Source organism: Humulus lupulus, chromosome 5, assembly GCF_963169125.1.
Source record: "Humulus lupulus chromosome 5, drHumLupu1.1, whole genome shotgun sequence".
Taxonomy (NCBI): domain Eukaryota; kingdom Viridiplantae; phylum Streptophyta; class Magnoliopsida; order Rosales; family Cannabaceae; genus Humulus; species Humulus lupulus.
The window spans coordinates 150744026-150757089 of NC_084797.1; positions in this window are offsets into that span (position 1 = coordinate 150744026).

Here is a 13064-nt window from a genome sequence, read left to right on the forward strand (position 1 = left end):
CATTACATGGACCAGATTTGTGGAGCTGTTCCACAAAAAGTACTACAACTCGGCAGTCATCGCTTCAAGGGTCGAGGAGTTCGCTAGTCTAAAGCAGGGCAACTTGACGGTAGCAGAGTATGCTCGACAGTTCGATAGATTAGCCAAGTTTGCACCAGAGTTGGTTCCAACTAATTTTCTAAAGGTTACTAAGTTCGTTAGAGGACTTAGACCAAATATTGAGCTAGGGGTTAAGCTAGCAAACCCTGGAACTACTACGTATGCTGATGTTCTAGAAACAGCATTAGAAGTGCAAAGGCTTCAGGCGAATGTTAGTAAGGAGGAAGCTAGTAAGCCTGAGCCAAAACAGTAGAGTTAACCTCAGAATGGTCAAAACAACCACAACAACCATCAGTCCAGCAAAAATAATGGTAAGAAGAGACGACATCCTGAAAATAAGCAGTCCGACAACGATAAAATAGCATGGACAACCAATGGAGGCAATAAGTCGGGTTATGTAGAATACCCGCAATGCTCTAAGTGCCAAAAGAACCATCCTGGAGAGTGTCATGCAAACACCAAGGGATGCTTCAACTGTGGTCAGGAAGGTCACCAAAGGAAGCAATGTCCCCAACTCAAGTAGGAGGAGAAAAGAGACAATAAGATGGTTCTCACCAGAGTCTTTGCCTTAACCCAGGGAGAAGCTGACACTAACAATAAAGTGTTCACAGGTCAGATTCCTATCCTCAATAATGTATGTTCAGTATTATTTGATTTGGGAGCCACTCATTCGTATATCTCGTTAGGAATGATAGAAAAACTAGACAAACCTTGTGAAAGCTTTAGAACTAGGTTTGTAACAGAATTGCCTTTGGGTAAAGTAGTCCTATCATCACGGATAGTACGAGGCGTACCGATCAAAATTGAGGACGTAGAACTAGAAGGAGACCTGATAGAATTATAGATCAAAGACTTCAACGTGATAATGGGCATGGATTGGCTAGCAAGGCATGGCGCAACCATCAACTGCAAACGCAAGGAAGTGATATTCGAGACTCCTGACGATCAGAGACTATGTTTTATGGGACAAGTTTCAGGACTACACACACCGCTTATTTCATCTCTCAAAGCTCAGAGGATGATAGAAAAAGGATGTCATGCATTCTTAGCCAGCATCACGGATGTGGTAAAGGAAACACCACTAAAAGTTGGAGATGTCTGCATTGTAAAAGAATTCCCAGAAGTATTTCTTGACGACTTACCACGACTGCTGCCGACTCGGGAAATTGACTTCACCATCGAACTAGTACTGGGCACTGAGCTTATCTCAAAGGCACCATACCGGATGGCACCTACCGAACTTAAGGAGTTAAAGATGCAGCTACAAGAACTCCTAGACTTGGGTTTCATTAGACCGAGCCATTCGCCTTGGGGAGCACCGGTTCTATTTGTGAAGAAAAAGGACAAAAGCATGTGGATGTGTATAGATTACCTCGATCTGAATAAGGTGACGATTAAGAATAAGTACCCTCTACCCCGAATTGATGACTTGTTTGATCAACTCTGAGGCGCGACCGTGTTTTCAAAGATTGATTTACGGTTCGAGTATCATCAGCTCAAGGTTCGGGAACAAGATATTCCCAAGACAACTTTTAGAACTCGTTATTGACATTTTGAGTTTCTAGTTATGTCTTTTGGTCTTACCTCCAGCCACATTTATGGATTTAATGAATAGGGTCTTCAAGGATTACTTGGACAAATTTTTCATAGTATTCATCGATGATATTCTGGTATACTCAAAGGACGAAATCGAACACTAGGAACATTTAAGGATGATCTTGTTACGATTGAAAGAGCATCGACTTTATGCCAAGTTCAAGAAGTATGAATTCTGGCTTTCGCAAGTAGCGTTCCTCGGCCACATTGTATCCAAGGACGGAGTTGCAGTAGACCCATCTAAGGTAGAGGCTATGAAGGATTGGCCAATACCAAAGAACGCATTAGAGGTAAGAAGCTTTCTGAGATTAGCAAGTTATTATCAGAGGTTTGTAGAGGGCATAACTAAGATAGCCACTCTGCTTACCAACCTAACCTGGAAACAACACAGGTTCAACTGGACTGATAAGTGTGAAGAGAGCTTCTAGTTTCTTAAGGATAAGCTATGCTCAGTACCAGTACTTTGTGTACCGACACCCAACGTCAAGTTTGTAGTCTAATGTGATGCGTCGAAGCAAGGTTTTGGATTGTGTACTAATGCAGAATGACAAGGTAATAGCCTACGCCTCAAGGCAGCTAAAGGAATATGAGCAACGCTATCCAACGCACGATATGGATTTGGCAACGGTGGTCTTTGCATTGAAAATCTAGTGCCACTATCTTTATGGAGAACGGTGTGAGATTTATACGGACCACAAAAGCTTAAAATATTTCTTCACACAAAAGGAGCTCAACATGAGGCAGTGCAGGTGGTTAGAACTAGTAAAGGATTATGACTGGGAAATCCTATAACACCCGGGAAAGGCAAACATAGTTGATGATGCACTAAGTAGGAAGAGTTATGGAAGTCTAGCAGCGTTAGCTGGAATAGAAAAGCCACTACAGCACGAGCTGATCAATGCCGGAATAGAAGTAGTCATTGGTAAACTGGCTAACTTGTCCATCCAGTTAAGTCTGTTAGAAGATATACGGAATGGGGAAGGGCATGATGACACATTAGTAGCACATATGGATGCAGTTAAAGAAGGCAAGGCCACAAATTTCTTGATATCAGGACAGGGGTTCTTGAGATATAAGGATCAGGTATGCATGTCGAATGATCAAGGGATTAAGATGAAGATTTTAGAAGAAGCGCACAATACCCCATACTCAGTTCACCCAGGGTCGACTAAGATCACTCATGATCTTAAAGCACTGTATTGGTGGCCAGGAATGAAGAAGGATGTAGCGGAGTATGTGTCTAAATGCTTAGTATGCCAGCAAGTAAAAGCAGAACATCAGCGACCTACAGGCTTATTGCAACCGCTTAGTATTGCAGAATGGAAGTGGGATGACATAGCCATGGATTTCGTGACAGGATTGCCACGAATAAATAAGCAGCATGACTCGGCTTGGGTAGTAGTAGATAGACTAACCAAGTCAGCTCATTTCTTGCATGTCAAGACTACGTATACAGTAGATTAATACGCAGACGTTTATGTCCAAGAAATAGTAAGATTACATGGAATCCCTAAGACAATAGTGTCTGATAGAGGATCGGTGATTACATCGAGATTTTGGGGAAGCTTGCATCAAGCCATGGGTACCAAGTTAAGTCTTAGTACGACATTTCATCCTCAAATAGACGGCCAATCCAAGCGTACCATAAAAATTTTAGAAGATATGTTGCGCGCTTGTGTACTTTATTTCAGAGGATCATGGAGTAAGTACCTGCTGCTGATAGAATTCTCCTACAACAATAGCTACTAGTCAATGATCGGGATGGCACCTTATGAGTTACTTTATGGAAGGAGGTGTCGATCGCTGTTACATTAGGACGAGGTAGGAGAAAGACAACTTCTTTGACCTGAAGCTGTTAGAGAAGCTCAGGATAGAGTGGCGCTGATTAGAAAACGTATGCTCGCTGCTCAGAGCCGTCAGAAAAGTTATGCGGATGCCAAGCGACGTGATGTGGAATTCAAAGTCAGAGATCAAGTCTTCTTAAAGATATCTCCTATGAAAGGTGTGAAGCAGTTTGGGAAGAAAGGAAAGCTTAGTCCCCGGTTTATAGGTCCTTCTGAGATATTGGACAAAGTGGGAATAGTTGCATATAGATTAGCCCTACCGCTAGCTCTAACAGATAGCCATAATGTGTTCCACATCTCGATGCTCTGAAAATATGTGTCAGACCCATCTCACGTCCTCAAGTATGATACGATAGTACTTCAGAAAGACTTGAGTTACGAGGAACGACCGGCTAGCATCCTAGATAGAGGGATGAAGGATTTATGGTCTAAGAGTATTTCGATAGTCAAAGTCCTATGGAGTAATAGTTCTGAATAGGAGGAAACGTGGGAGTTGGAGGAAGACATGTTGGCATGGTATCCATAATTGTTTGGTACGTAAATTTTGAGGTAGTAGTAGTAGTATGTTTGTAACTGTGGATTTTTGTTCAAGCCGGGACTTAATTGAACACTCGTAGCAACACCTATAGATTTTATAAGTTTAACCTATAGTTTAAGAATATTAATTATAACATAAGGTTTGATTAATATAACTAATTATAAAGATGTCATTTATTATACTATAAGGTTTGGATAGAACTAATAAGATCATGACACTTGTCATGTGCATGTTAATTAAGGATTTAAGTATTTTTATGAATAGTTTAATTAAAATGAAAGACCTAGAAGCTCTAGAACCTTCCAGTAGATGTTAGGCTCGTATTACGACTCAGTCAAAGTTGTTTATCCAATTCAAATTATGCTAAAAAAGTGCAATTACATGTTTAATATATTCATGTATGCCAATATATCACAACATAGGGGCCGATATATCACCTACGGAAGATACGAAAAACACGTCGACTTTGCACGAATGAAAACACGAGCCTGTTATATGCTGGTAGGGGCGATATATCGCCTACCCTAGGCGATATATCTGCTCCAGTGGCCTGTTTTCAAACTTCATAGAAACCGAGCTTGATTCATTCCTTAACCTCTTGACTTGCCTCTAAACGATTTTGATCGAGTCCTGGGCACCTGTTGAACGAATATTCAAATATTTTCAATTAATATTCATTATTTTATTCAAGCAAAAAGGAGATATTTTCATTCCTTGAACTCTATAAATAGGACCTAGTACCCAGCCATTTCTCTCATTCTTCAAGCTGTGTTCAGAGCCTTCAAGCTGCTAGGGTTACTTTAGAGTGATACACTTGGGTTTGGGATAAAAGCTTTATCATCTTAAGCTTTATAAACACTTGGGAAGTGAGATATAGTGTGTTTTCAATATCGAGTGTAGATCGGTTCTAGTACATCCAAAGGTATTCCTATTCTTAAGTTCATTTCTATATGGTTCTTTAGTTTTCTTTACTCAAATCCTAACTTGTTGTTTTCGATTCTTGGTTAGATATTTAAGTTCTTTGAACTTAAGGTTTATTTTCGGTAAGCTTCTTCTTGGTGGTTTACTTCTCTTATTTATCATTTATTTCCTTTAGAAACACTCACATTTCTTATTGTTGGTTTTAGGAGTGTTCCAAATCTCGTCCTTGTTCTCAAATATCTCAGTGTTGGTAAGGAAAATAGGATAGATTTTATGTGCTTTTATGTTTTGATATGTTTATGCTATAATATGTATATGTATGATATGTTTTTAGTCCTTGAGTATATGATTTGTTTAGATAACAAGCATATAATTTGTTTAGATAACAAGCATATAACTTGTTTAGATAACAAGACCCAATAATATATTCCCTGGGCATATGATTTGTTTAGATAACGAGCCCCATAAATTTATATGACTTGTTTGGATAACAAGCCCCATAAATTTATGGCATATGATTCGCTAGCTAGCAAGCCCCAAGAAGAATGATGGCCATTGTAGTCCTACGGGATATTTTTTTTATATAGTCATAGTTTTATAGTATATGTTTATGATATAGTTTTATGCTTATATGTGTTAGTAGATTTTCCTTGCTGGGCATTAGGCTCACTCTTTTATTTTTAATGTGATGCAGGAAAATAGATATGGAGGCAGAAGGATTCTTGGTAGCTTGCTTGTGTATTAAGGATGAAGGGATTCAATGGACTGCGTGACAATTCGAGGATGACGTTATTTTTAGTCTCTTTAAATTATGTTTTTATGTATTTTCCACATTTATCTTTGTAAACAACTATATTTAATTTAAAGTTATGTTTTATTTTAAAATAATGGGATCTCATACCACTCATTTATGTATTGCAATATTTACTTTGGAGTTTTTAATAAAGTTATGAATATTCCTTATGTATGTTTTCTCAAAAATAGTGCCTATGTCTAGTAGTTTTAATGGTCCATGGTCTTAGAAATAGTTGGGTCATTACAAGCGTACTGATAACTATCCCACTATGTATTGATCAAATTGGTCGTTAGGAAAGTAATAACTATACCTCTTTCCGCCTGACGGTCCAAGACTGAACAAACAAACAAATGCAATGCTAATAAGCATGCCAACACGTAATACATTCAATCATGGTGCTAATAAGCACATCCTGACATTCATCAGGAAATAACAATGCTAATAAGCATTTCTGGCATTCATAAGCAATTAACGATGCAAATTAGCATGGTCAAGCGTTTATACATGTATAGCAATGCTAATAAGCATGTTCTTTTAATCCCTACCAGTATTAACAGTGCTAATAAGCATTTCCTGGCCTATATGCAAATAACAACACTAATAAGTGTGTCCTGACCTACATGTCCATATAACAATGCTAATAAGCGGTTCCTTTGCATTCACAAGCAATAACAATGCTAATAAGCATATCTTTATAATTCATGTAATAGTCAAGGGCCAGGCCCTATCAGCATATCCCATGCTCCCTAATCAAGCATGCAGATAAGGTGTATACATTTATTTAAATAGTTCAGCACTTAATCATATAAGTAGTTACCAAACCCTGGGTCAAGCTTGTCTTTAATGGCAAGTCTACATGCCCGGCCAGCCTTCAGGAACCCTTAAACCTTGGTAGCTCTAATACAAAGTTGTCACGTCCTCTGAATCCAGGACTGTTGCACTATGTACTTTAAATAGTGCTAGACTTGCTAATCAAGTCATTTTATTATAAATGTGTAACTAAGGTTAATGTCAAGGGTTAGGGTTAAAAATTTTGATCAAAGGAAATGTTGACTTTTCATTTAAAAGTTTAATACATACATGGGATTCCAAAATGTTACAAACAGAAGTTTAAAAGGGTATATACAAAACAAAAGTTACAACTAGCCGGCCTAAGCGGCAAAAGAAGGGATAGAACCCTAGTTCCTCTGAGATATCCTCGGTCGTGGGGGTCAAGCAGCCGCATATGTACACGCCACCACCGAAGCGCTCCAACTCATGGCTGGTCTAACTTTCCTTTCCCCTTACCTGTACCACATAGCACCCATGATCCAAGGCTCAGCAAGAAATCTTAAACATGTGCATGAACAGTAAATACAGATTCCAGATGCATATCTAGCAGCCTAGTAGTAATAACCTACTCATGTATGCATACAATTACATATAAATGACCATTGGATCATTCTGGGGCCCGCTGCCCTAAATAGATGACCATAGAGTCATCCTGGGACCTTATGCCTTACTATGTTACCATAGAGTCACCTAGGGCCCTTGTCCTTAGCACTGAGTGACTAGCCATAGAGCTAGCCAAGCACTTTGTTTTCCAACGACCATAGGGTCGCCCAACGTAATAGTATGTTTCCGATTGAGCCTAAGCCTCTCTACCAGCCCGCAACGCCCTATTGCCGCCCTTGACTAATAAGTTAAGGCCTTAACAAGATATTCAGATACAGATATAGATAAGAACACTTTAGACAATACAAGTATGCATACAAATTAATCATATATCTCAATCAATTAAATGCAACCATAGTAATAACCATGTTTCTTAATAGGGTCAAGCCCTAACTACGCAAGCAATGCATACAATCAGTAAACAATTAGCCAGACACGGAGCATTCAAGCATGTTCAATCAATGAGCACAAAAATTACTTAATCACGTTCATTCTCAGAGGTTAAGCCCTATTCATAGTTATAATCAACAACTGGGCCAAGCCCTAATCACATATATCTAGTATAGGGTGCAATTTTCTTACCTTAGGTTCGAGTGCAACGTATATAAGAATGACCCTCGAGCACGATCCTGGTTTCGATCCCCTAGTGATAACCTAGTCATAATCAATACAGAATCTCGTCAAAAAAAACCAAATAAATGCTTCCAGACCGAGTCCTACCCTTCGGGATGTCGAATTCTACTAAACCAGGTAGTAGGAACAATCCCGAGCCCTTAGGTTTGAGTTCCCGCAATCAAAACCCTCATGGGGCTCAAAAACCCTTCAAGCGTCGCGGCTAAAAAAAAAAGAGTCGTGGCCCACCCTAAGTCAAAGAGCCTAAGGCTCTCATTTGCTTCCATATGTGTTGTGCTACACCACTACTGGCGTCGCGACTCAAATGGAGGTTTGACACCTCCTTCTCCTCTTTCATGAGAGCCATGGTGCCCCAAGAACAGGACTGCCCCATTTTCTTCAAGCTAGAACCCACAAAATACCTATCCAAACATAGCTAAATCCCCAAGGTAAAGTTCCCAATCAACTCAGCACCTCAAAACACACAAAACCCAAGCCTAAACTTGGTCAAAACCTCATCAAATCCCAAAATTCATAATTGAGTTTCTAAACTCCAAAACTTAGCCAAAAAATAGAGAAACAAAGAGATTCAAGTTTGGAAATTGTTACTTCAGTTTCCCCAAATGATGCTAAGCTTCTCTCCAAGCAATCCCAAGCCTAAGCTAGCCTCGATTCCTCCTAAATCGCCAGAATTCCCAATGAATCGAGAGAGAGAGAGAGAGAGAGAGAGAGAGAGAGAGAGAGAGAGAGAGAGTATGAACAAGAAAGAGAGAGAGTTTGAGAATGTTGTGTGAACGTGATTTTTGTTTTGTGAGGTTACTTAGACTCTAAGTAAATCTCGAGGCTCATGGAACCAAAAACATCCCCGAGGGTAAAATGGTTAAAATCCCCATAATTCCCTCCTAATCTCACTAACTCTGATTATATCCTCGAATATTATTCCCATTACCTGATAACCCAGTAATGTACTAGATACCCAAAATACCCCTTGACTCATCCCGAGTTGAGTATTGTCTTCCCCGAACACTATGACGGGGAGGACTCGGAGGTGCACAAGGAGGTCGTCGAGTACTTTAATGCCCACATCGAAGAGAGAAATAGGGACTTCAAACTCCTAGCTGAATATCTGCACAAGGACTAGCCAAAGGATCCCGTTATCCCACCTTGTCACGAGGAGTTGGAACCTCTCCTCACGGGGAGAATAGGAGATAGGGTCGTTCTGCTCGGTGCGGAGTTCCTGCAAGGATTAGCGTCATATGTATGCAAGATTCCTGCTAGCAACTTCGCCCGCTGTGGTAGTGATAACAAAGTTTCGCTAGTAGCTACCACCCGCTATTCTTCCTTGAGGCTAAGTCTCCTAATTTTTGCCTAAGTTTATTGGGGTATAGACAATCAACGCTTATGCACCTGAGCATTATTGTAACTATTTTCCATTTAAACTTATGCAGCTTGCACTACTTTATTGCCATGATTGCATCATTATTGCCAAATTTAACCATTAACAAATATGAAACATGGACTTGGCTAATTCAGCCTACCATATTCGTGAGAATCCCAAGACACTGAATCGGGTCTTGCGCTTGAGTCTTGAAGACTCAAGTTTTTATCGACTTCTCTTGGTACTTTAACGCTAAGCCAAGTGGTTACTTGGCGCAGCCCTACATCCTCGAGTTACAATGACTCAGGATGGGGCCTGCCTGTGGTACTTAGAGCTTGAGGATCTTCCTACCAGTGTTCAGACACTTGCGCATCTAATGCTTCATCTTAGGCTCGAGGTCATAAGAGTAACTTTGATGGAGTGTCAAGTAAGGGAACTCGACTATCCCATACCCTCGAGTTCCAGCAACTCAGGCTTTGTAAGGTCTTATATTGTAGGGTTCTTAGTGCTTGACATTTAGTGTTGCCTTATAGGCTCAATTTCCTTGAAAGTAACTTTATTGTCATCCTGTGTACCCGAATCCTAATGATCCGGGACTCTATGGGGTCATTCACATTAAGCTATCTTCCCCCAGCAATGGGATCACCGGTCGACCAGCTTGGAATTATTGATTTGCCCCCTAAGTACATGGCTCGGAACCTAATCATTTGGAAGTCATGAACTCACTATCCCAGGCCTAGGAGGATGAGTTCCCCTCCCTTTGACAAGGTCTCGTGACTCAATTTTAAGCTCTCAAGGTCTGGCCTGAGTTCCAACAACTCTGTCCTCCATTTTCCTTAAGCGCTTAAGGGGACTTCTATCAGTGCCTTAGTAAAGATGACTCAGGCTTCCATTCACGTCTCGAGGATTGGGATTTGTTCAATGCCCCCAGGCGTGCGTTGTCCTCAAGAGAGTATGCTAAATCTAATCTCACATTACTTGGATCTTTTTAGCACTTCGTTTCTATCTGGCCATTTAGCTATGCGATCCCACGACACTAAGGGGGCTTCAATGGTTAACTAGCCAAGCTCCCCATGTCATGGACTTTTTGATGCTATAATGTTCGAGGCATATGGAGGACTTGGGCATAACTCCTCGGGCACAATGTACACGGGAGGCGTCCCAAGTCTGCCTCGGGACCAAGTACGAAGTACTCAGTCTTCCATTCGCATCTCGAGATCAAAGGACTTGATTAGAGCTCCTCAAGCATAATGTCCACAGGAGGTGATGTAGGTCTGTTCTCGTGCTACTATGATTCTATCTAGTTCTAGGTGCTAAGCCCTGTTATGCTTGGAACAAGCCCAGTCTCCTAGGTCAGACTCAACTAGTTTCCAAGGTTTTTCTATTCTTGAGGTGGCGACACTAGACTTACTCCGATTGACAAGCTTAGTATCCTAGGTCGTTCCCTAACTCCATGCCCCCCAAGTGATCAGAGACTAGTATGTGTTCACTTGTCCAAGCCAATGAACGGGTGCTCTTACACATAACATTAATGGACTAAAGGAAACCAAAATATATAAGTAGACAAATAAATTTCTTGTTTACCGTGTTTTATATTCACGATTTTCATTAAATGTGCCCGGAGGCTACAAGGGAGACTACAAAAATTAACAAGGTTCACTACTCATATTACTGGTAATACTGGCGATGATGCTCGACATTCCAGGCCAATTTGTATGTCCCCGGACATACAACATTCTTGACTTGGTAAGGGCCTTCCCAGTTAAGTCTCTGCACTCCTACTCCGAGGTCTCGGGTGGCTAAGAAGACTCTTCGCAACACTAGATCTCCGACCCCAAAATTTCTATCCTTCACTTTAGAGTTGAAATACCTAGTTACCTTCTGCTGGTAGGATGTTACTCAAAGCTGAGAAGCTTCACGGAGCTCCTTCATGAGGTTCAGGGATTCTCGCAGTAAAGCATGGTTTGTGGTCGAGTCATATGTATCCCGTTGGTGTGTGGAGATTGTTGCTTCAACTGGGAGCAAGGCTTCATACCCGTAGGCCATCGAGAATGGCGAGTTTCCAATGGAGGTCCTAGCAGTGGTGCAGTAGCTCCACAATGCCCTACACAGCTCCTCGGGCCAAGCATATTTTGCTTGTTCAAGCCTTTTCTTTAAGGTGGCCTTGAGTGTCTTGTTGACTGCTTCCACCTGTGTGTTTGCCTGCGGGTGGGCGACAGAAGAAAAGCTTTTCATGACTCCATGTCACCAATAGATTTCTATGAACACCTCGTTATCAAACTACAGACTATTGTCGGAGACTATCTTCCTTGGGAGCCCATAGCGGCAAACGATGTTCTTAATGACGAAGTCTAGCGCCATCTTGGAAGTGATAGTAGCAAGTGGCTCGGCCTCGACCCACTTCGTGAAGTAGTCAACCACCACTATCACATACTTCACTCCTTATTTTCTCGTGGGCAGGGACCCGATAAGGTCAATGCCCCAGACCGTGAAGGACCAAGGACTCATCATCTAAGTGAGCTCATTTGGAGGAGCTTGAGGTGTGTTGGAAAAATGTTGGCACTTGTCACACTTCTTGACATAGTCTATTTCACTTCCATTCATGGTGGGCTAGAAGTATCCTTGCCTCAAGATTTTCTTGGCAAGGCTCTGCCCCCCGGTGTAGTCCCCGCAAAAGCCCTCATGCACTTCTCAAAGTATTATGGTGGCTTCTTGCTTGGATACACATCGTAACAGAGGCAACGAGTATGCCCGCCTATACAACTTGCCGTCCATAATAATATACCGAGGTGCCTGGTAGAGTAGCTTTCGAGCTACTTTCTTGTCCTACGGCAACTCCCCTGAGACAAGATATTTAATTATGGGTTCCATCCACCCATCCTGGGGCTAGATCTCCCCCACCTCCTCAGGCGCTGAGATACTTGGAGAAGACAATTAGTCAATGGGGACTACATTGATTAGTTCAGTGTCCTTAGTGGCTCCAAGCTTGGCTAAGGTGTTGGCATTTGAGTTCTGTTCCCGTGGCACTTGCCGAATTGTTAATTTTCTGAAGCCATGTAGCATATTTTGGGTCTTCGCTAGGTAAGCGACCATTTTCGTTCCTCGGGCCTGGTACTCCTCGAGTACCTGATTAACTACCAGCTGCGAGTCACTGAAAATCTTGAGGTCCTCAGCCTTAAGCTCAAGCGTAACTTGAAGACCAGCAATCAACGCCTTATATTATGTGTCATTGTTGGAAGCGTCGAACCCAAATCTTAGGGCCCTGTGGACCCTGTGCCTTTCAAGGGATACTAAAATGAGACCTGCCCAGGACCCTTTTTTATTCGACGACCCATCGACATACAGCTTCCACGTGGACCCTTCTACTTGGGCGTTCGCTGGTTCCTCATGATTTCCTGTGCACTCAGCGATGAAATCTGGCACTGCCTGCCCTTTTATGGTCGTCCTTCAGAGGTAAGCGATGTCAAACTGGCTGAGTTTGATAGCCCACCTCAGGAGTCTCCCAGATGACTTCGGCGTTCAAATGACTTGCCGCAGGGGGTGGTTTGTAAGGATCTTAATGGGATGCGCCTGGAAGTAAGGCCTTAACTTTTGAGATGCTACCATTAGGCAGAAGGTCAACTTCTCCATGAGTGGGTACCTAGTTTCTGCTCCGAGGAGCCTTTTGCTCACATAGTAAACAGGGTGCTGGACAAGACCTTCTTCACAGACTAAGGCGATGTTGATGGCACTCTCATATACAACCATGTAAAGTAAAAGGGGTTCTTTTTCTGTAATGCCCCACGTCACTATGGTTGCTTCTTGGAATGACGCCTGGCCCTACAAACCAACACGAGTATTTCCAGC